This window comes from Rhipicephalus sanguineus, chromosome 10, assembly GCF_013339695.2.
Source record: "Rhipicephalus sanguineus isolate Rsan-2018 chromosome 10, BIME_Rsan_1.4, whole genome shotgun sequence".
NCBI classification, from domain to species: Eukaryota; Metazoa; Arthropoda; class Arachnida; order Ixodida; family Ixodidae; genus Rhipicephalus; species Rhipicephalus sanguineus.
In genome coordinates, this window is record NC_051185.1 from 96,610,094 (window position 1) to 96,631,629 (window position 21,536).

Below are 21,536 nucleotides of genomic sequence, written 5' to 3' on the forward strand. Positions count from 1 at the left end.
CTGACTATGTTTTGTGCACTGCCTGAAAGTATATAAAGCGTAAGGATAGGCTGTTTAATTATGAACTCGATGCGTATTTTGGGGTGAACAGTGCATGTTCACTTATTAAAAAAACAGAAAGTCAGGGCACATTTGCAGTGTTACAGTTTACCTGCATTTTGTTGCTAGATGGGACATAAGTAACTGTGAGTTTGCAGTAATGTTTGTTTCTTGTTTCCACGCTATTGAAAAAAAATGAGTTAGTATGTATGCTTATTCCAGTATTCAAACTTCTCAATGTTGCCCCATGTAAAAAACTAACGCATATCAGGTAGCTAGTATATTAGTCATCGTGACACGCGTGGTACGCAGGAAAGCCTTCTTTGTGTTAATGTGAAAAGTATTAGTTGTTATGCGGCGAATTTCAGGGCACCTCGTTTCGACTTTGCCGCAAACGTCTATTTCCTTTTTTTTTCGTAACTAAGGTACGCTCCAAGAAACGCGCGCGTCGGCGCCTTCGGGCAGAGCCCGCCTGATGCGTTTCGCAGCTACTTCACGTGCTCGCACAGCCTCGGGCTCTGCCTGCCGGTACGCGCGCTTTCTCGCCGCTTCACGGTCCTTCACATTTTGAAGATCCGATTCGTGCCGCAGCCGTGTAGCTTCGGCCTCGCGGGCTCGAACGGCGGGGTCTTCGCGCCTCAGCCGTGCAGCTTGTCGAGCAGCTTCGGCCTCGCGGGCTCGAACGGCGGGGTCTTCTCGCCGCAGCCGTGCAGCTTGTCGAGCAGCTTCGGCTTCACGGGCTCGAACGGCGGAATCTGCTTCGCGGCGTCGACGTGCAGCTTCGGCCTTGCGGTCTCTCACCTCAGGATTCTGTCTGCGAGCGCGCGCTGCCACCGCCTTCCGTGCCCTCCGTTCCGCAGCCTTGTCTTCCATCTGGCGACTACGAGCTAAAGAGAAAGCGTGCCAAGAGGGAGCCTCATGGCGCGTTACTTCTGAAATGTTGTCTTCGGGTGTTGTTGAAAACACGAGACGTAGTAAAGAAGAAATAATGCCACACAGGCGAACACGCACGAGAGTCTCACTCGTCAACGTCGTCTTCTTCTTCTACTGCATACCAGAACGCGCGCTTCTCACGAGCTAGAGGTGGCTACTACAACGCTACAAACAAACGGAGGTTGGACAGACCCACGGCTTAAGGAGCTTCGCCCCTAAAACTGGGGGCCAATCATGGAATTACAAGCTGTGAAAGGCAGCAAAATAGATGTATAATTCCGCAGATCCGTCACACTTAACATTGGACTTAGAAGGACATTCAGGTGGATTTTTCTAGTCTCTTCCGTCAGTCATGTAATACTCGGTGCCGATTTCCTTGCGCACTACGGCCTCCTAGTCGTCATGGCAATCCACTACTGGATCAAAAGTTTCTGGCGTGGTTTCCTCCATCCAGTCATTCGCTTTTACGATACGGCACGCTGTTCCAGAGCCCTACGCCGCATTACTTGTCGAGTTTCCATCCCGTACCCTTGCACCTGACTGGACTAAGCCTGTATGCCATAACGCCGAACATCACATCATCACTCGAGGCCCACCATGTCATGCAAGACCTCGTCGCCTAGCACCAGAGAAACTAACCATAGCCAAAAACGAATTCGAAGATATGCTGGAGATTGGTATTGCTCGTCCTTCATGCAGTGTATGGTCGTCACCTCTACATATGGTACCCAAGAAAAGCGGTGATTGGCGTCCATGTGAAGATTATCGTGCTCTGAACACAGCCACAATTCCCGATAGATGCCCCCTGCCAAACATTCAGGATATTGCGGCCAGTCTTCACGGAGCGAAAATATTTTCGAAAATTGATCTGGCAAAGGCATATCATCAGATTCCCATGGCTCCGGAAGATATTCCCAAAACCGCCATCACAACTCCTTTTGGATTGTTTGAATTTCTCCGAATGCTATTTGGTGTCAAGAATACTGCGCAGACATTCCAACGATTTATTGACGTAGTCGTCCGTGGGTTGCCGTTTGTGTTCGCTTACATTGATGATATCCTGGTAGCTAGCTCGTCAAAAGAAATTCCTCACGAACACCTCTGTTTGCTTTTTAATCGACTTCAGGAGCATGGTCTTGTGAATAATTCGGAGAAATGCCAATTCGGTGTGATATCCCTGGAGTTTCTTGGATTTATTGTAAACATTGATGGCATCGAGCCCCTTCCGGCCAAGGTTCAAGCCATTATAAAGTACCCTCGTCAAAATTCAATCCGACAGCTTCGACTTTTTCTCGGTGTGGTAAATTTCTACAGGCGTTTCATCTCTTCTTGTGCCAGAGCGCTTAAACCACTCGAAGACTTGCTGGTTCACGCGAAATCAGCCGCATCAACACCAGCCTGGACAGACGCCATAGAACAAGCTTTTTCTGACATAAAGGACAAGCTGGCTGAAGTAACACTTTTAACACAACCGAAGCGCGATGCCCCACCAGTATTATGGTGGATGTTTCTGGTGTCGCAGTTGGAGGAGTTTTTCAGCAGTTCATTAACGGCTATTGGAAACCTCTCGGATTTTTCTCGAAGAAGCTGTCCGGACCCGAGACGAGCTACAGTGTTTTTGGCCGCGAACTTTTTGCGTATTACCTCGCCATGAATCACTTTCGCTATTTTCTCGAAGGACGTCGTTTCACCTTGTTCACCGACCATAAGCCACTGGCTTGTGCGCTGAACTCTGGAGGAACGAACTACTCACCTAGAGAGACCAGGCAGTTGGCTTATCTTGCTGCGTTTTCAATGCATGTTGAGCACGTCAAGGGCGCGATGAATATTCCGGCCAATGCACTAAGTCGAGTCGAACGAATAAAACATGCACAGATGACCGACGAACAGCTGGCATCAGCACAGTTGGAGGATGAAGAACTTCAGAGCATAAGTACATCGACGAGTTTGCAGTTCGAATATTTCCCTCTACCAGGCACTACCCTAACCCTGGCGTGCGACATGTCGACTGGCTCGCCAAGGCCTTTTGTACCGCTCACACTAAGGCAAAGAATATTCGAACATTGTCAATCTTTTCAAAGCAACGCAGAAACTCGTCACTGAACGTTACGTGTGGCCTAGAACGAACAGTGATCTGAGAAATTGGGCTCGAGCATGTCTGCCTTGTCAGCGATGCAAAAATTGAAGGACCCTTAAGCTTCGCCTTTAAGAGTTGAACGCGATAGCGAAATCCGGCCCCTAGTGCGCACTTCAACCACTAAGTGCATACTTATTAATCTGTATTGTTATACACACACGCACACAGATACACATGTGCGCGCGCGCGTAAATGGTAGAGGTTTTCGATCTAAAACAAGAATCGCATAGCCTCCAAGATGCACGCCGCGCGCTCGCCATCTCGGAGGCCATAAAGAGTCGAGACATATTTCTTACAAATCCTCACAGATGGCAGCACATTATCTAGCGTTTGCTGTTTGCTTGATCAACGCCTCCTCTAGAATGATATGTTTTCCGCTAGATGAACATAGTTGATAGAATGATAGAATTGATATGTTTTCCGCTAGATGGACATATTTGTTCATTTTTAGAGCTGTTCGTGTGTGTTTTTAGCGGCGATGGCTGCACTATCCCGGCCTTTTTCGACGTAGTTTGATGGTCTCGCCAATGCGCCTTCAAATCGCCGAGTGGGCTCTTTTTCGTCGTGACACCTGCCGAACAAAATGTGTTAAAGAGACTCCTTCACTACATGACATTTATGTAGTGTTTTTTTTCTGATGCAGCTGCAAGTAATATCGTGGCTTTGCGGTAGGACACCTGCTTGCCACGCGAACGGCCCGGGATCAATCCTCGTTGGGACCGAAGATATTTTATTTGCTTCTTTCTCGATTTTTCGCTCACGGACGATTTTTCGCTCACAACCAACGGTGCCGACACCAACACCGCAATTTCTGCGACACGAGCTCTCTAACGCTATCGCGTTAAAATGCAACGAATACCAGAAGTCCTTTTCAAAGATTCCTACTTCCGGCGACCGTTTCCTCAAGGTACACATAGACATCGTCGGACCTCTTCCTCCTTCTAATGGATATCGTTACCTTCTTACAATCGTCGACAGGTTCACCAGGTGGCCAGAAGCAGCACCAATCAGCGATATTACAGCCGAAGCCATCGCCAACGCTTTCGTTAACATCTGGGTATCACAATTTGGAGTTCCAGAAGAAGTGGTTACCGACCGGGGCAGGCAATTTGAATATGCAGTCTTCCACGACCTCTCACGGCTTTTGGCAATGCACCATCAGCGTATAACAACGTATCATCCTCAAGCAAATGGCCTGGTTGAGCGCTTTCACAGGCAACTGAAAGCAGTGCTGATGGCTCATGGTGACACTGAACAGTGGAATTACGCTTTGCCTCTGGTACTTCTTGATATACGAAGTACATTTAAAGAAGATCTTCAATGTGCTGTTGCGCAGTTGGTCTACGGCACTTCACTACGGTTGCCTGCCGAGTTCGTCTGCCAACAGCCATCTCAAGAAAACAAGCTAGATACCCCATCTTATCTAAAACGCTTGCAAGATGTTTTCAAGGCAATTCGTCCAGTGGCGCCACGGCATAGTTCGACACACTATCCGTTCCTCTTCAAGGATTTACAAATCGCCACTCATGTTTTTCTTCGAACAGACGCAGTTCACAAATCGCTACAACCACCGTACACTGTACCGCACTTGATGATCGAGCGACAAGACAAGCATTTCACCATTCGTGTGGGCGTCAGAGAAGAGAAAGTGTCTATAGACAGGCTCAAGCCCGCTTATGTACAGACCTCCGCAAATGATACCATCATTCCTGTTTCTACTCTTGACTCTTCAATTTGCACGAAGCCATCTACATCAAAGAAAAATCATCTATATTGGTCTGACCAACACTCTGTCTATAAGGCGGGGGCCCTCTCGCGTGTTGGCGTACTGAGACACCGACGACGACGAGGTCAGCGGAGGCGCGTGCAGGGCGAGCGCTTGGGCATCGAAATATCAGCCCTGGTAACATTGGATATCTCAAAAGCTTACGATAGTGAAGAACATAAAATATTATTGGATCAATTTAAATTTCATGATATCCCTAATTATTTACTGAGGTGGTTTAGTGAGTTTTTAACTGGAAGGTAGTTTTATTGTTCACTAAAAGGTCATTCTCCAGGTATACATTGCCAGTCAAGAGGGGTTCCTCAGGGAGCAGTCACCTCGCCTCTTCTTTTTAATGTATTGCTCAGCACTATTCCCAGCCATGATGGTGTTACACATATGTATATGCAGATGACATAGCATTTTTTGCGTCAGACACTGATATACATTTGCTATATACTCGCTTACAAACGTATACGTGCGCCATTGAAACTTGGTTAGTGGCTATCCATTTATGTCTTAATGTCTCAAAGAGCACAGTGGTAGTTTTCCCTTTGGATAACCCAGTTAATATAACACTAACTTGCAACCTGCAGAACATACCACAGGCGGACTCGGTAAAATATATGGGAATAATTTATGATACTCGTCTCCTCTGGCATACACACATTGAATACATAACAAAGAAAGGAGTACAGGCGCTAGGAATCCTACGAAAACTTTGCAACAGCCGATCGGGGATGCGAAGGGACACACTAATTATGATATACAAAATATAGGTACGCCCAGTATTAGAATTCGGATGTGTTTTATATTCGGGTGCACCAGCTTATAAATTGCGTCCTCTTTTAGGCTGGAAAGAGAGGCCCTAAGGTTATGCCTTGGATTACCCACATTCGTAGCCAATAATGTCCTCTACTTAGAGGCAAGATTGCCCTCTCTTTTGTGCAGATTTAGGATACTAACGGTACAAACATTCCTAAAGATGTATGAATGTCCTATAAAACTAAAAATTGTTTTCGTGTCTAACCCAGCATTTTTTTTCAATCTTACTGGCCTCGGTTTTATACACCACAGGTGGGTTACGTACAAGCACTTATTGGACAATTAGATGTTAAACTCAGTGGAGTTCCTTGCATTGACAATGAAAGGCACAACCTTAAAATCATTTTTGACGATATATATCCAAATCATGCCAAAAATGTTCCTTACCAGATATTAAACGGCCTACTACAGAGGCATTTAGAGGGGATAAATACAACAAATAATAGAGCTACTGATGCCTCACAATCCGAAGAAAAATCTGGCATTGGTATTTTGTCCGAGACATTCAGCTGGTCATTCTCATTAAGAATTCCCGATTTCTTATCAGTGTTTTCGGCGGAATTTCTAGCGGTGATTATGGCTTTACGAAAGCTGAGCCCATCAACCTCAAGAGCGGCCATAGTTACAGATTCGTTATCTTTGTGTTCAGCACTCGCGGCACATAGTGATTCTCACTTATCACGTACTTTACATTTTCTTGTTCCCTCCCAAGTAACTTTAATCAGATTAATCTGGGTACCAGGCCACAAAAGGATAAAAATGAACTGAATGGCAGACACTCTGGCGAAATCCGTTCTTAGTGGTACGATACTATCGATTATCCCCACATCAGCACTCATAATTCCTGACAGATTTAGAAGGCGTGCCATAAATCAAGATTTCGGTAAACATTAATCGCTCATCTAACCGAATATCCACACCTCTTGTTCCCTTGGCGTAGGAATTTCTGTTTAACAAGAAAAGATGAAGTTATTTTTACTAAATTACGATGTCGCGTTCCAAAATTAAACTTTTATATGCATAGATCTGGTCTGGCTCCTTCCCCTCTTTGCTAGTTTTGTAACCATGACGAAACAATTGAACATTATTTCTTATCATGTAACCGCTTCAATTTAGCTAGGAAAACATTCTCAAAGCAGCGTTTAATCGTATTACATTGGATTTCATTACTTCGAATATTCTATCCTTGTGAGCTTCCTCATTAGGTCATTGTCACCGGTATGTCTGTTCCGCTGTACAAAAATTCTTATTTTAATCAGGGCGATTTTGATTCTGAATTTTTACATTAGCCTTAATAATATATTCTAACCTCTTATACTTCATTTTCGCATGAGACCACTTTTACCTATAAATAATTCGTTTCTTGGCCAATCCCCCAGAGTGGGTGTGAGCCATTTATAAAGGTCATCATCATCATAAATCAGTTGGTTTTTGTACGTCAATGTAGCAACATCGCTCTTCTTCTACATCTCCGCTACAATGCTTATTGAGCACCAGTGCTGCGCTTCTTCATGCCATATTTGCTCGGGATTCAGCATATGCTGTGTTCAAGTGTATGTTAGCAACATCAACTACCACAAGGGTTAAGTCATGATCTTTGGTGTTAGTCGTCGGGATGGAGATGTGTCACTAAGTGTCAACGTGGGTGCGTGCACATGAAGCGGTGCTAATGCTGCTAAACACTAAAAGCCATTACGCAAGATATCATACATCAATGTACAATAAAAAATAAACTATACTGCTGTGAAGACAAGGTTCACTTTCGTTCTGTCACCGATTCCTTTGGCAGAGTAATCGACCGTGTTTTTTACCTAACTCTAACTCTCTATTTGCACAAGCTTTCACGCAACCTGAAAAAGTTGGGTCAGCGGTATGACGCCAGTCGTAATCAGTCCACTGCCCCGGCTGTGTAAGTTCTGCAGAATGACCAACCCGCAGGCAAGGATTCAGTACTCCTGCGGCACAACGCACAGGCAGCCCTTTTTTGAATGCGCAGTAGGAGTGGTATGCAAAATTCCTTTAAAGTGCGGAAAAGTGCATGTTGGCCAAACTGAGAGATCCGTCAACGATAGCTCAAGTGAGCATTGCAGCAACTTGAAATATGCGGGCGAACGAAAGTATTTTCAAGGTTTCTGGCTAGCCATTCAATAACATGCCAGGATTGCTCACCCGACATATACAACACTCGTGTCATGAAGTAGAGCGAAAATGCGCTTTACTCGAGAAATCGAGAAGCAAAATGTATATCCTATTACGGGGAGAGATGTGTAAGCGTGACATCGATAAACCTTTCAGATAAAAACATGGCGTAAACATTCTGCCGTAACCCAAATTCAAAACTTTTATTTTTACTCTAGCTTTGTGTGGTGTCCAGTGGTGGAATGGGCCCCTTCGAGTACGATGATACCAGACTGCATTACCAGGTTCCAACCGAGGAGGTTTATCCCTTTCTCTCCCGCTGACGGGAACAGCCGTCATGAGATTTTGTAACAAGGTCACCGATGACAACTATACTCATTATAGTTGTGTTTCTTTACTCTAGAAGGTTACACTCATCCGTGTTCTGCCATTTTTGCTCGAAAAATGCGCAAAAAAATTCCGGTATACACGGTACAATTTTCTTCTTTTTTTTAAAGTAGGAAAAGGTTAAAACGGAAGCTCTTTTTTTTAATCTCCTTGATTAAAACCTTCAAATAGATGTAAGCACCACCCTCAGCCGTCATTGTCTCTCACGCAGAAAATATCCATACACGCTCCGTCAAATGCATTTGCCAATTTACGTGACGTTAAACACATTTCGCGTATTTGACGTCGGGGATTTTTCCATACAGAGGCATGTTCATCTCCCTGGCTCTGTGTATAAAAACTTGAACTTCCTGGCTAATTTCAGAAGAGATTCCTACATCACTGCTCGGGTACACGTAATACACTAAATAAGGACGGCGTTCATATTTGTTATCCGTACTATTTACAAATGCGCAGGAGTTGTACTTATGGTTGCGACAGCAACCACATAGCTCGACCTACTTGCACAGAGGGCGCGCCGCAGTGTTGGGACGTTGCTTTTACTTATTCTTAGCTTGTAACCTACTATACTATGCTGCACACGTTCACAGTGTAGTTCTCTGAAAACCAAACTTCGAGCAGGCGCATCATCATGGGCATGGGTGGTAAAAGTTGCAGTTGGAATCGCACGTGCGGACACATCTTTCCTAAATTTACTATACCTTTATCGAAGCTTAGTTTTCAAGCAGAATTTAACTGTGTTTGAATCTGCGAGCATTGGGGTGCGCCGGGGTTCCGCATTTGGGGGGGACGAAGTCTCCCCGCACCGCACCGCCCCACCCCCTGCACCCGGTGGGCGATCTTGAAGCAAGCAAGCTTCGCAGTTGATACAAATATGGAAATGAAGCGACGACTTGCTTTCCACAACAACCATCCTTTGGTTCTCGGCAGTCTGGAGGTAAAAATGGGCAGTAAACAGTGCAAAATCAGTGGTCCTCGTCCGCCCTTATGGTACAAAAAACTGCATGGCCCTAACTATCCTCGCACTGTAAAGAATGACGGGGCAAGCCCGAATGAGTAAACGTATGGGATTGACTTGGCGCCCCCTCAGCTGGCCCCCTCGTACGCACGCCTATGTCTGCGAGCAAACGGTGTATCTGCACATCACTGAGCGAACACATTGAGGCATCGAAATAGAAAGGCAGAATTGCAGGCTGTTAAACTATTTATCTACATATTTAAAATGTTTATCTAGAGGCTGTTGTTGGTGTAAATTTCTTCAGTTTCAACTCCCGGTCCCCTCGTTGGCGCGGCCCGCAGGCGAAGCCCCCATCGCCTCCTCAGGACTGAAACATTACACATCATCTCCCCTTACGGGCAAACATGGTGGGATGCGAAAGCCTCGCGGGGGTGCGCATCGAGTTTCCGTTTCTCTTATGTGACTTATGAATACGAGACGGTGGTTGTCGAGGCGTTTGAATTACCGCTTGCCGACGCTGACGTTAACGTTCGGCTTCCCGAGCCTTTCTCTGCTCCGCGGCGGTGGCGCTGCCGCTTAACTAGCGCCGACGTTGACGTTGTTCATGGTGTTTCGCACACCGTTGCAGAGAGAGAGAGAATGACGGAAGAACAGCGAACGCGCGCTTTCGCAGCCTCAAGATTCGCTTGCCGGCGTTGCCGTTTACGTTCAGCATCGCGAGCGCCCATAGCGCCGTTGCGAAGGAGAGTACAACGGGAGCTAGCGCGCGCCGCATTATATAGGAGCGCAGAGCTGTGGCGGAGACGGAGAAACGGGAGAGGAGAAACGTAACGAATGCAGCGCTCCTCGCTCTGCGAGGAGAGGCAGCGCTTTTCCCTCTCATCGCGTGAGGAAAGGGGGAGTGTTGGCGCATGCGGAGTATGTGTACGGACGCCGCAGAACGGACACTGCCCCGAGTATAAGATGCTTTTGCATCTGATAAAGTTATTCAGTCAGTCAGGGGACCTCCTAAGTGAAGCAAATTGTCCAGGCAAGGCGAATCATTGACTTAGGTGGCCTGTAGTGGCACTTGTACGTCGCCGTTTGGGGGCCCAGGTGTATTCCTTGGGTTACCCGAGTCTTTCGTGTGTTCCCTATGCGGATCTCAAAGGCCGCACAGAAAGAAGCGCGTGGTAGAGATATCCTGCGCCAGGTCCAGCGACCATCCTTGCTGCTCACACTCTTTCAATGAACGCAATAGACTAACTTTCATTAGTTATCTGTACAGTTTCTTGCCCTTAATCTTAAAGGGGATCTGCAACACTTTTTCAGCATTGTCATAAAAAAGCTGCCCATCGGTAGCCGAGGCTTTTGAGAAAGCGTGTGCGAGACATTGTAGCGCAGCACGCGGCCTGGAATTTGCAATTAATTTTCAATGTCACCAAGACATCGTTATTTTCTACAAATAATGCCATATACCCAACTGACCCGGCAATATACCCAAATTCACGGCCATTGGCTGATTTGAGCATCGTGTGCTGCATAGTTACCGAGGCGGCCGGGGTCAAGACCTGCGGGCCAGTGGAACCGAGGCCAGTGGAACCAAGGGGGTCCGCAGAACTTATTGCAGCGCGTGCAAAGGGGCGGGGAGATCCAGTATTGACAGCTTTTTTTTTTTTTCACTGCCGTGACATGACCTGCAAGATTAATCCATAGTGCGCAACATGCGAAATTGGTTGGAAATAGAGAAGGCCGGAACCTGAGTGTGCTAATCGAGCTGTATAGCTCATTGCTACCCCATAGAAAAATATCCGAAATTACAGGGAGGGGCAGCTGCTCCCCCTTGCACCCCCTCCGGACGCCCATGAGTGGAACCCTGGACGTAGGAACCCCAGGCATACAGGATCTAAGATCCCCTTTTCCTTTGAATAAATTTCCACTCGCTCTCTGTCTCACTCAAACAGGGTCTCCGTTGGAGCTTGCATCTGATCTCCGGCACCGTATGTCACGAAAAACGTCTATCCTTAGCAAGTTTCTCGCTTTATTAGATGCGAAGTATCTTAAGGCGGAGCTCAATCCCGTGGTGGTGGTGGTGGTGGTGTGCGGTGTGACCACCCTTACTGCGCATGCGCATACCCTCTCCACACACCTCCTCTCCACTCACCCTCTCCACTCTCCCTCTCCCATACCCCTCTCCACTCTCCCTCTCCCCTTTCACTCTCCACTTTCCCTCTCCCCTCCCCCTCTCTCCTCCGCCTTTCCACTCTTCCTCTGAAACGCAGGCTAGACATGCCGAAATTCTTTCCTGCGCAACGCCGCGATGAGCTCGAGCGCATGCGCGTCCCCTCCCCTTCTCCCTCCTCTCCTACGCTACCCCCCTCTCGCCCGCCTGTCGACCGCGTTCCCCGCTCGCCCTGTGAGAATTAACGGCCAGGCTAGATGGAAGATACGACGCGCGTAGCGTCCCTCTTCGCGTTCCACGACGCGAGGTCGGTAGCATGCCCAACGAACGCCAACGGAACGCGATCGTGCAAGTGCTCCGGCTTCGCATCGCCTCATGGTCCCCTTTAGCGGGAGATGGTGTAATTTTTGTAAGGCAGTCGGTAACCTTTAGGGCGTCGTCATTAGGCTAAAGAGAGTATTTAAGAATTAATATTCTAATGGGTATTTTATAGATCAGTGCTTCTTCAACTCATCTCTTCTTGTGACTTTCGAAAATGGTGTTGATATGATCTTTTGTCTCCTAGATTACAAACAATAGTTAGGCAAACTTGTGACACTCTTGTCAGTAAAACGAATGACCTTACTTGAGAACCTTCGTATAGTTGGCTCCATTCGCAGTGACAGCAGTGTCCGTGTATTGGTTCCACCAGCAAGGCAGCTTTCTTGAGCGGCCACAAGTTGGAAGGCCGCTTCAGAATTCAGGTACAGCTTACCAACTCTAACCTAGTGCAGCTCGTAACAATTTTCCTTCTTTGCGGTCACGACGCCAGCATTTCTGATGCGATGAAGTGCAATGAACACATGTGGGCTTAGGTTGTGCGTTCACGTTACAGAAGTCTTCTTGGTCAAATCTAATCCGGAGTCTACTACGAAGACAAGCCTCATAATCATGCCGTGGTTTCGATTCCTCTTGAACCCCCAGCAACTGTTATTAGTGAACCGCTCACCTTGTATCCGAAGCTCAACCCGTAACGCTTCCAATGAAAGACTCCATGTGTTTGGATGGCTTGTGCTCTCCCCTAGTATAACGCATTGTACGCCGAATTGTCAACCATTTCAGGGGCGAAGCACGCTAGGGTCTCGGCTTGTCGGCGTCTGATGCCGTTGACACGGTAAATGAAGTTGTCAAACTATGGTTAAAAACTAGTGTATAATTTGTCAAAACCCATTCAGAATAAACACGTCTTAACCACATTTAAAATAGAGGAATAATCAGAAATTAATCACATTAGTTAACAGGAATTTGCTAAATTCCGTCACAAAAGTGGTTTCAAATGCCAAGTGTTCTGTTGTAAAACATACTTCGTCACATACTTCGTCGCATATTGCGGTGTCTAACACGAAGACAACTTAAGGAAAGTCTGCCTCTCATTTAAATTATTAAAACCGGTTCAACGCAAAAGAGGGCATCACCACTTCAGCAAGAGCGCAATTGCTCCTCCGCCGGCACTTCACCGGCGCCAAATCAGCGCGCGCCATGGGGCGCAAGAGAGTGAACGGCGCGCGTTGGCTCCGGAAACGCTCTCTCTGCGATGAACGCTGCACTGTAAGCTCGGAAGAAGCGAGAACGCGCGCTCGCCCGCGAAAGACAGCGCTGACGCAGGGCCGATCAAGGTCAAACACCGGCGCACATTGCAGGCTTCACCCGACCCCAGGTTTCACGTTAGTGGAGCTAATTGACATGTTGTCAAGCTTCATCGCTTCAAATGTTTTTCGAGACTCTTACCGGCGTATACAAGAACTGACCTATGCTTCATTTATTAACATTTTTTATCTATTGGTTTTCTTGCTTGTATCGGCTTTTCCTTCCTTGGAGCGATAGTTTGAAGTGTGTTTCCGTCCCTATTTAGCATTGCAATTGCCTTTGCTTCTCATGCGTCCAATGCCACCTTTTGCTTACATTCGCGAGGCGGGGGGGGTGGTGTTCTGTCCACTGCGATGGCGTTGCAGTCGAAGAATTCCGGTGATATGAGTCATGTAGAGCGTCGTTGCAAAACTGCAACATTGTCTTCTCTTATTCTAAGTCCGGCGATGTTTATGTAGCCGCAGTTTCGATGCCACGCGCTCCTGAACACCTTAGTCCACGTGTGTAACACTATAATTCATTGCATTAGGTGTCTCCAGGTGTTGAAAGTATTGCTGTTTTTTTTAGTTTTCATTTCCCGGCCACAAGTTCGGCCAAATAAAGAGTTCAATCTTGAGCACGCCGGCTGTTGTATTCGTCGACATCACGACCGCGTGACATCTGGTGGAGGTGCTGCTTCGTCCATGTTCCGGACGCCCCCGCAAGACCGTGATCCAAGTCCACTTCGTCAACAAGAAGACCCGAAAGACATCCCGGATCGTCGAGCTAGCCGCAGGCAGCTAGAACTAGAGCCGGAGTTGAGACTTCGCGTCAATTTCGAAAGACTGGGAATACCTAATACTATATTACGGGTAAGTCTTATGCACCTGCTCCGTCGCTGACCGATTACTGGCAACGTTTTTTTTTTTTTAAAGCGGGAGCGACTGTGTTCTGAAATATGCGGCCGATTCGTAGTTCAATGAACTCTACTAGGCGGGTAAGCGCAGCGCTGTCACAGATTGCGGTAGGCAAATTAGAGGAGTTTATTTGATGTAGGTAAAACGGCAGCCAGTTCCAAGCCGTTAAAATGGTCGTACAGCGAAGCAGTAAGCACACGAGTGTCTGTGATCTAGTAACATCATTATCATAATTTCGATAACCGTCATCACAATCATCATCATTTCGTTTTTATTTTTATGCACTCCCCGTATGGTCACGTGACGTGCGTGATGCCTATTACTACTAATACGAGGACGGCACATGACTAAGACAGCTTTGCTGTTAAAATACATGGCATCATGAGAAGAATGGTAGATGCCACAACGAACCAGATGAAAACACAATTAAAATGCAAGCAGGCACTTAGGTGCCGTACCCGTGTGGCAGGAGTTGCGGCCCACCGCAAATAAATAAGTTAAAAAAAACCCAGCCTTGATTTTACACGGCAGCTGGTGCACCCTTCGTTATGCTATTGCCTCTCTATGTATTGCAACTCTGTTCAAATAGTTCTATATTTTCCAAGTTTTCAACCCGAAATTGTTTTAATGCCGGGGACGACCAAGATTTAAGTGACGTATTTCCGCCACGGAAATGACGTCGAAATAATGCACACGATCAGATGGCAAAGAAAAACTGGAAAAAAGTTACATCTAGGGGAATCGAACCTATGACCTCACGGAAGGGGGTCACCAGCTTCGGTGTAAAATCTTGGTTGGATTTTTTTAACAGAAATGACGTCGAAATAATGCACACGATCAGATGGCAAAGAAGAACTATCGACCTCACGGTCCACAACAACTGATGCCGGGTATTCTATCAACTGCGCCACCGTCGCACGCTTTGGAGACTTTAGAAACGCGCTTTTTGTATCTCACACTTTCCTCTCACAGTGCTCTTGGTCGGCAGGGTGGTGTCAGACTAGCCAGGTGGGCTAGTTGGTATCACACATTATGATATAAACTTTAACGCAAAGAAACTTCTTCGTCCTGCGTCGTTTATTTGCGCTCAAAGTTTTATGTCATAATGGGGCGGTGTTGCCGTCTGAGAGCGGTGTAGAAGTAATCCATCATGACCGTGGCCTTCGCGTTTAGCTCCTGCAACGCGTCGTTACTACGCGTCTGTCCCATTCGGCGCTTTCCAATTGCAAAAGTTCAATTTTGTCAATGCCTTAACACACCGTGAGGTGGCGCCCTTAGCCCAAGCCTCGGCCTCGCTCATAGCATCCATTCTTAGTAGAAAGAGGTTTGCGACGGACACCTGTCTCTGTAACCGCGTTCCCCGCTTACGCTAGCCCTGACAAAAATTCGGACGGGCTAGCGGGGAGACAGAACGCGCGTTGCGTTTTCCTCTTGCCCTGGAGTGGTGTTCTGTTTACTCTTTAACATGCCGCAGAATGGCGACCTTACTCGACGCTCTTCTGGCTGTCACACCGCTTTCTCTGATTACGCTCTCACCGGTAACTACTAGAGCTACCACAAAGGTTTGTCAATTATTGTGCATGGACGTTAGTCGTCGGGATGGAGATGTGCCACCAAGCGTCAACTTGGGTGCATCAACGTTAGGCGGTGCTGTAGCTGCCAGACACCAACAGATATTGAGTAAGCTCTCTGATACCAATGTACAGTAACTATGGCACTACTTCTGTAAGGACACGCGTTACTTTCGTGTTATGCCGATTCCTATGACGGAGGGTTCAACCGTTTTTTTTCGATGAACCTCCTCACAAAAAAAAGAATTCTGGACTTGACCCTAAGCCTGGACTTAGGTCTCCGGTAGTGGCACACGTACGTCGGCGTTTGCGTGCCCCGGTGTACTCCTTGTGTTGACTTGTGTTTCGCGGGCAGGCGAAACGGATCTCACAGGCCGCGTGTAAAAAAAAGAACGCGTGGTGGAGATCTCCTCCGGTAGGTGCCGCAGCGATCCCAAGTCTCACAATCTTTCAATGAACTTAATCAATATTTTAAGTAATTATCCTGATAGCTAGTTGGCAATTATATTACGTTAGGCTATGCTAACATGGCGTATGTATCTAATATTACAGTTAACTTTATGCAGAACCATCGATTCCTGTTTTTAACTACATTTTTTCTATATTACATTGGATATGTTCTAACGGATATGCGTGGAAGAGAGAACGCCAGGCCTGCGCGTAATAGGCAGCGCAGCCATAGCGAAAGCTAGACGAGGGGCCTTTCTAAGAGTCCCTTGTAATCTCTCTTTCGGCGACTACGGCAAGGACAGCTGCGAGGTACACACTGCGCCCTAAGTCCCCATAATTTTTCCGCACTATGCCATTACTGACTATTCTGCGGAGAAGCGACGTACCCGCTACACATCTGTGAGTCATTATGTGCACTTGCTGGTGCTGAGGCTGACGGCAACGAATCATGGCTGAGCTTCCTGAGTCATTGCAATGGGTGGGAAGCATTTAACCACCCACCTGTACAGTGCAATGCAGGGTGGCGCTACTAATGATTGATCAATCGATTGATTGATTTATTGATTGATTGATTTGACTGATTGGTTGGTTGATTTGACTGATTGGTTGACTGTCTGACTCATTGATTTTCATATGCTGCAGCCCTCATTGTGGGCTGTAGCTCGTGAAAGGAGGTACTCTTCTATGGGACTGCATTCTATCGTTGGAGTGATTGAGCGCAATTAGTCACGAGCAGCTAAATCGTGTAGTTTGTGGGAAATAGCTAATTCAGATTGTGTGGCGCCTGGTTGTTCTTTTACTATTCTACCATGCTATATCACATCTGTAAACGCGATTCTTCGCCGAACATGACGCCTGTATAGGGTCCTTTTGCGTATGACTTCCAAGCGCCGTAATGGGTCTGCGTTAGAATACTGGACTGCCACGCAGAGGTTCTGGGTTCAAATCCAGCTCGATACTCGACATTGTTTTTTTCTTATTTCGTGTAATAGCGGTTACGAACACTGGCGGCGGCTGCGAAAACCGGCTGGTGTTGGGATCTCATCACGGCTTTCGCTGCAAGACAAGAGTGTCCGTTCATGCTCGTGCCGCTAATAACCAAGGCGATCGTGGGTCAATTTCGTGAACAGTGCAACGCTGGGTGGTCCCATTAATATGATCGATTGATTGATTGCTTTTCTTATACCGCAGCCCTAATTGTGAGCTGTAGTTTGTGAAAATGTGTAGTCAACTATGGGACTGCCTTTTTAACACGAAAGTGTTTTATGCCGGGGTCCACCAAAACTTTCATGACGTATTTCCGTCACCGAAGTACGTCAAGAAACTGAACACCATCAGATGGCAAAGAAAAAGACTATTAGAAAAAGATCCGTTGACGGGAATCGAACCTATGACATCTCGCTCCCCGACGATGGGTGGCGGGCGTTTAACCTACTGAGCTACCGCCAAACACATTACGGAGACGACATGAACGCGCCTTTTATCGTTCACACTTGCATCTCACAGTGCTCTTGGATGGATGGATGCTATAAGCGTCGCCTTTATAAAGGGGCGGTTACATCTGTGCCACCGAGCTGGCAAAAAACAAACAAAAAAATTGGCCGCGTATCTGCGTGCTTCGCTGCAAATGTCGTCTAAAGAGGATAGAAGAGGCGCTGCGTGAGATATGGACGCCATCTGGCAATACGTCGGGAAACATGAGAGCTGTGTTGCGGGCTGGTAGTCCCGGCGCAGCGGCAGGCGAAGACCAGCGGTGACCAACGCGACCGGTGGGGACGCCGGCCAGCCCGAACGCGCTGTTTGGCGCGATGCGCCGAAGGAGAAGAAACGTCCGCACTCAACGAGTACTCTCCACAAACTCTCTTATTCACACGTCGCCTGGGTAAAACAGGAATGCCAGAGCGGCGCCCCCTGTCATTCGTGCAATGCAATACTGAACCGAAACCGAAACACAACATGAGTTTGTGCAGAGGGCACGGAGGAAGACAAGTTTCAGCGCAGTCGCATTTTCAGCGCAGCTTAGGAAACTAGGGTCTTTAAAATTCCGTATCTATGTATTTTCTATTAAAGGAACACACCACCTAATACTTACCTAATGATGTTGCGCCGCAGATATGCGTAATATTTACTTTTTGATCGACAACGTTCACAAGTATGAACAGCCGTACCAGTTCAATATGGGTTGGCGGTAAGCAAGTGGTTCAACTTTGGCCGGGTGGCTGAACCGGGTGACGTGCAGACAAACAGAGACAGACCAAAATGCTACACTTCCCTCCGCCCTTTCCTTTTTCTCCCCTCTTCATTCTTTTTTTTTCCTCATCTCCTTGAGAAGTAAGATGCTTTAGTTAATTTGGTTCTTGTTTTATAGATCCTCGGTAGTGTACAGTGTATTACCCCAGCCAGTATTTGCGTCTAGCGTTTCTATAAGTTACACTGACGCAATTTATAAGTATTTAGTTTATAAGTGTCTTTCGCGCTTGCGTGAAGAGGTTCAATAAACTTTCCTTTCTGACCAAAATTTCTGCGTTTAAGTTCCCCAAGAAAGACTATCGTCTTTAATAAACGCGCCGTTGCAACGACCGTTCCATTCGGCGCGTTTCCAATACAAGTTTAATTTCGTCAACGCTTTAACACACTGTGAGGTGGCGGCTTTACCGCAAGCCTCGATCATAGCATCCATCCATATTGACAAATAGCTCTCGGACGCTCGCCTAGCTGTCGCAGCGCGTTCCCTGCTCGCCCTGTGAGAAGTAACGGCCAGTCTAGACTGAAGACACGACGCGCGTAGCGCTTCTCTTTGCATTTCACGATGGTTTGAAGGAGTGCATATCGATCATTAGTGTTTACTATGTGCTTCTTGATGCCATCTTTGCGCGGATTTCACCATATGGTGTCCACGTATATGTTAACAACTTCAGCTACCGTAAGGGTTAGATTATGATCATGGGCGTTTGTCATCAGTACGGAGATGTGCCACTAGGCGTCAACGTGAGTGCGATGCGTCCATATCCAGCGATGCTATATCTGCCAAACAACAGTATACATTGTATGAGCTCTCATATACCAATGAACTATAAACAATAAACTACTTCTGTGACGACACGCTTCCCTTTCATGTTATACCGATTCTTATGCAGAAGGAATCAGCCATCTTTTTTTTTTGTAAGAGTGATTGCGCGCAATTTGTCACCTTTGGTTAGATTGTTCGGTTCGAGGAAAAGAGTTAAGTGATTTACTTTACGTTCTACCTTACCATGGAAGAGCTTTATGCGGGTGTGTGTAAAGCTATTACAGTACAATGGAAGTACGGCCATTGAATGATTTTGAGCACCCTATCATATGAAAGGCGTATGCAGCTGTACCTACACACAATTGTCAAGGAGACGCTAGCCTTTCAAACCATTTAGATAAGTATGGTACTCTGCTATGGTTGATCGTAAATGGTTGCCGATGTAAACTAATATGCACTCTACTACTTGCTATACGTACAGGAAGCTCAATGCATTTGGAGCCAAAGAATGCATGGCATCTCCTTCGTCTCAACAAACACAACCGCAGTAATCGCACTAACAAACCTTGCGAGTTTTATTCGAGTATTTTTTAACGTCTGACCAACAGAAATGCTGGGAGAACAATATTACGTCACTATCCGTGAAACAGTTCTCTTTAATGTAATGTTTGTTAGAAATGCGTCTTGATATTCCAACAACGTAATATTGTCGGTTGATGTTTGCTGCAAAGCGCTTTTGAACGTGTTATATCCGTGCAGATTCCCTATTTTTTAAGCATGCTAAGGACACAGGGTAGTATAAAATTTTAAAAATATCAAATCTCGGAGGTCATGCCCGAGTACCACCAGATCATCCGACTCCTGCACCACTGAGTTACGCCCAAGTTGTCGCAAGAACGCCCCCAGCAGTTCCTACGGCTGCCCCACACATTTACGCCGAAGCCGCCGCTCGACCTCCGTCCTTCGAAGCGGATGTGCCGGCAACCTACGCCCACGTCAGGCATAGGCCAGGACTGCAGCCCACCGTGCAGTCATGAGTTGCCGCCCCGTCAATCACGTCCTGCACCATGGGCACGTTCACAGTGTAGTTCTTCGAGAAGGAAAATTGCAGCGTGTGCATCACCACGCGCATTGGTGGTAAACAAAAATTTCAGTTGGAGATACACACACATTTTTCCTATATTTTAACGTACCTTTATCGAACCTTAGTGCTTAAGTCGCTTTGCACTGTGTTTCCACCTGCGAGAAAATAGAGTGCATTTACCAATCGCTAAGCTAGTGCATTTAACAATCACTAAGCGAGAGACTGTTGAACTGTTTATCTGGAGATTTCACAGCGTTGCCCTGAACATGTAGTTGGTAAATTTTTTTTGGATCGTGCTCCTCAAACCAAAAAATTGGCCGCGTATCTGCGTGCTTCGCTGCAAATGTCGTCTAAAGACGATAGATGAGGCGCTGCGTGAGATATGAACGCCATCTGGCAATACGTCGGGAAAGATGAGTACTGTGTTGCGGGCTGGTAGTCCCGGCGCAGCGGCAGGCGAAGACCGGCGGTGACCAACGCGACCGGTGGGGAGGCCGGCCAGCCCGAACACGCTGTTTGGCGTGATGCGCCGAAGGAGAAGAAACGTCCGCACTCAACGAGTACTCTCCACAAACTCTCTTACTTACACGTCGCCTGGGTAAAACAGGAATGCCAGAGCGGCGCCCCCTGTCATTCGTACAATGCAATACTGAACCGAAACCGAAACACATGAGCTTGTGCAGAGGGCACGGAGGAAGACAAGTTTCGGCGCAGTCGCATTTTCAGCGCACCTTAAGAAACTAGGGTTGTAACATTGTAGGGCGAGTAGGGCCAGAAGGACCGTCACGACGAAAACCTGCCTCCTCAGTCGTATTCGCCTGGAACGTTGGTGTGGCTTCGCGTTCCCTCCTCCGCTCCTGGCCTTTCCACAAAGCTACTGCCGAAATACGAAGGCCCCTACCGCGTCCTACGTCAAGCATCCCCAGTTCCCAATATGATTGAGCCTGTTCCCCCAGGTCCAATATGAATCCCCAGGTCCCAATATGATTGAGCCGCCAATATGATTGAGCCTGTTCAATCATCTACGGACCGCCGTCGTCGCGGCTGCGAGACTGTTCACGTCGATCGACTGAAGCCGCATTATGACCCACGAGTTGTACCTGTTCCTTAGGTCGCCAGGATGGCTCCTTTTCCGCGAGGGAGTGATTTGTAACATGACTGGGAGCAGACAAGAAGGCCTGCGCAAGAAGAAGACAAAGACGGTTGTCGTTGGCGCTCGCGCTTGCTCGGCTTGGACCGCTGATCGCTTCAGCTGTGGCAATCTTTTAATAAACGCGTTACTGTCTCAACGTTAAACGCATACCATCAAGATATTTGAAATTGCGTATCTATTTATTTTCTATTAAAGGAACACACCACCAAATACTTACCTAATGCTGTTACGTCTCAGATATGCGTAATATTTACTTTTTGATCGACAACGTTCACAAGTATGAACAGCCGTACCAGTTCAAGATGGGTGGGCGGTAAGCAAGTGGTTCAACTTTGGCCGGTTGGCTGAATCGGGTGACGTGCCGACAAACAGAAAGACAGAAAGACAGACCAAAATTCCTGC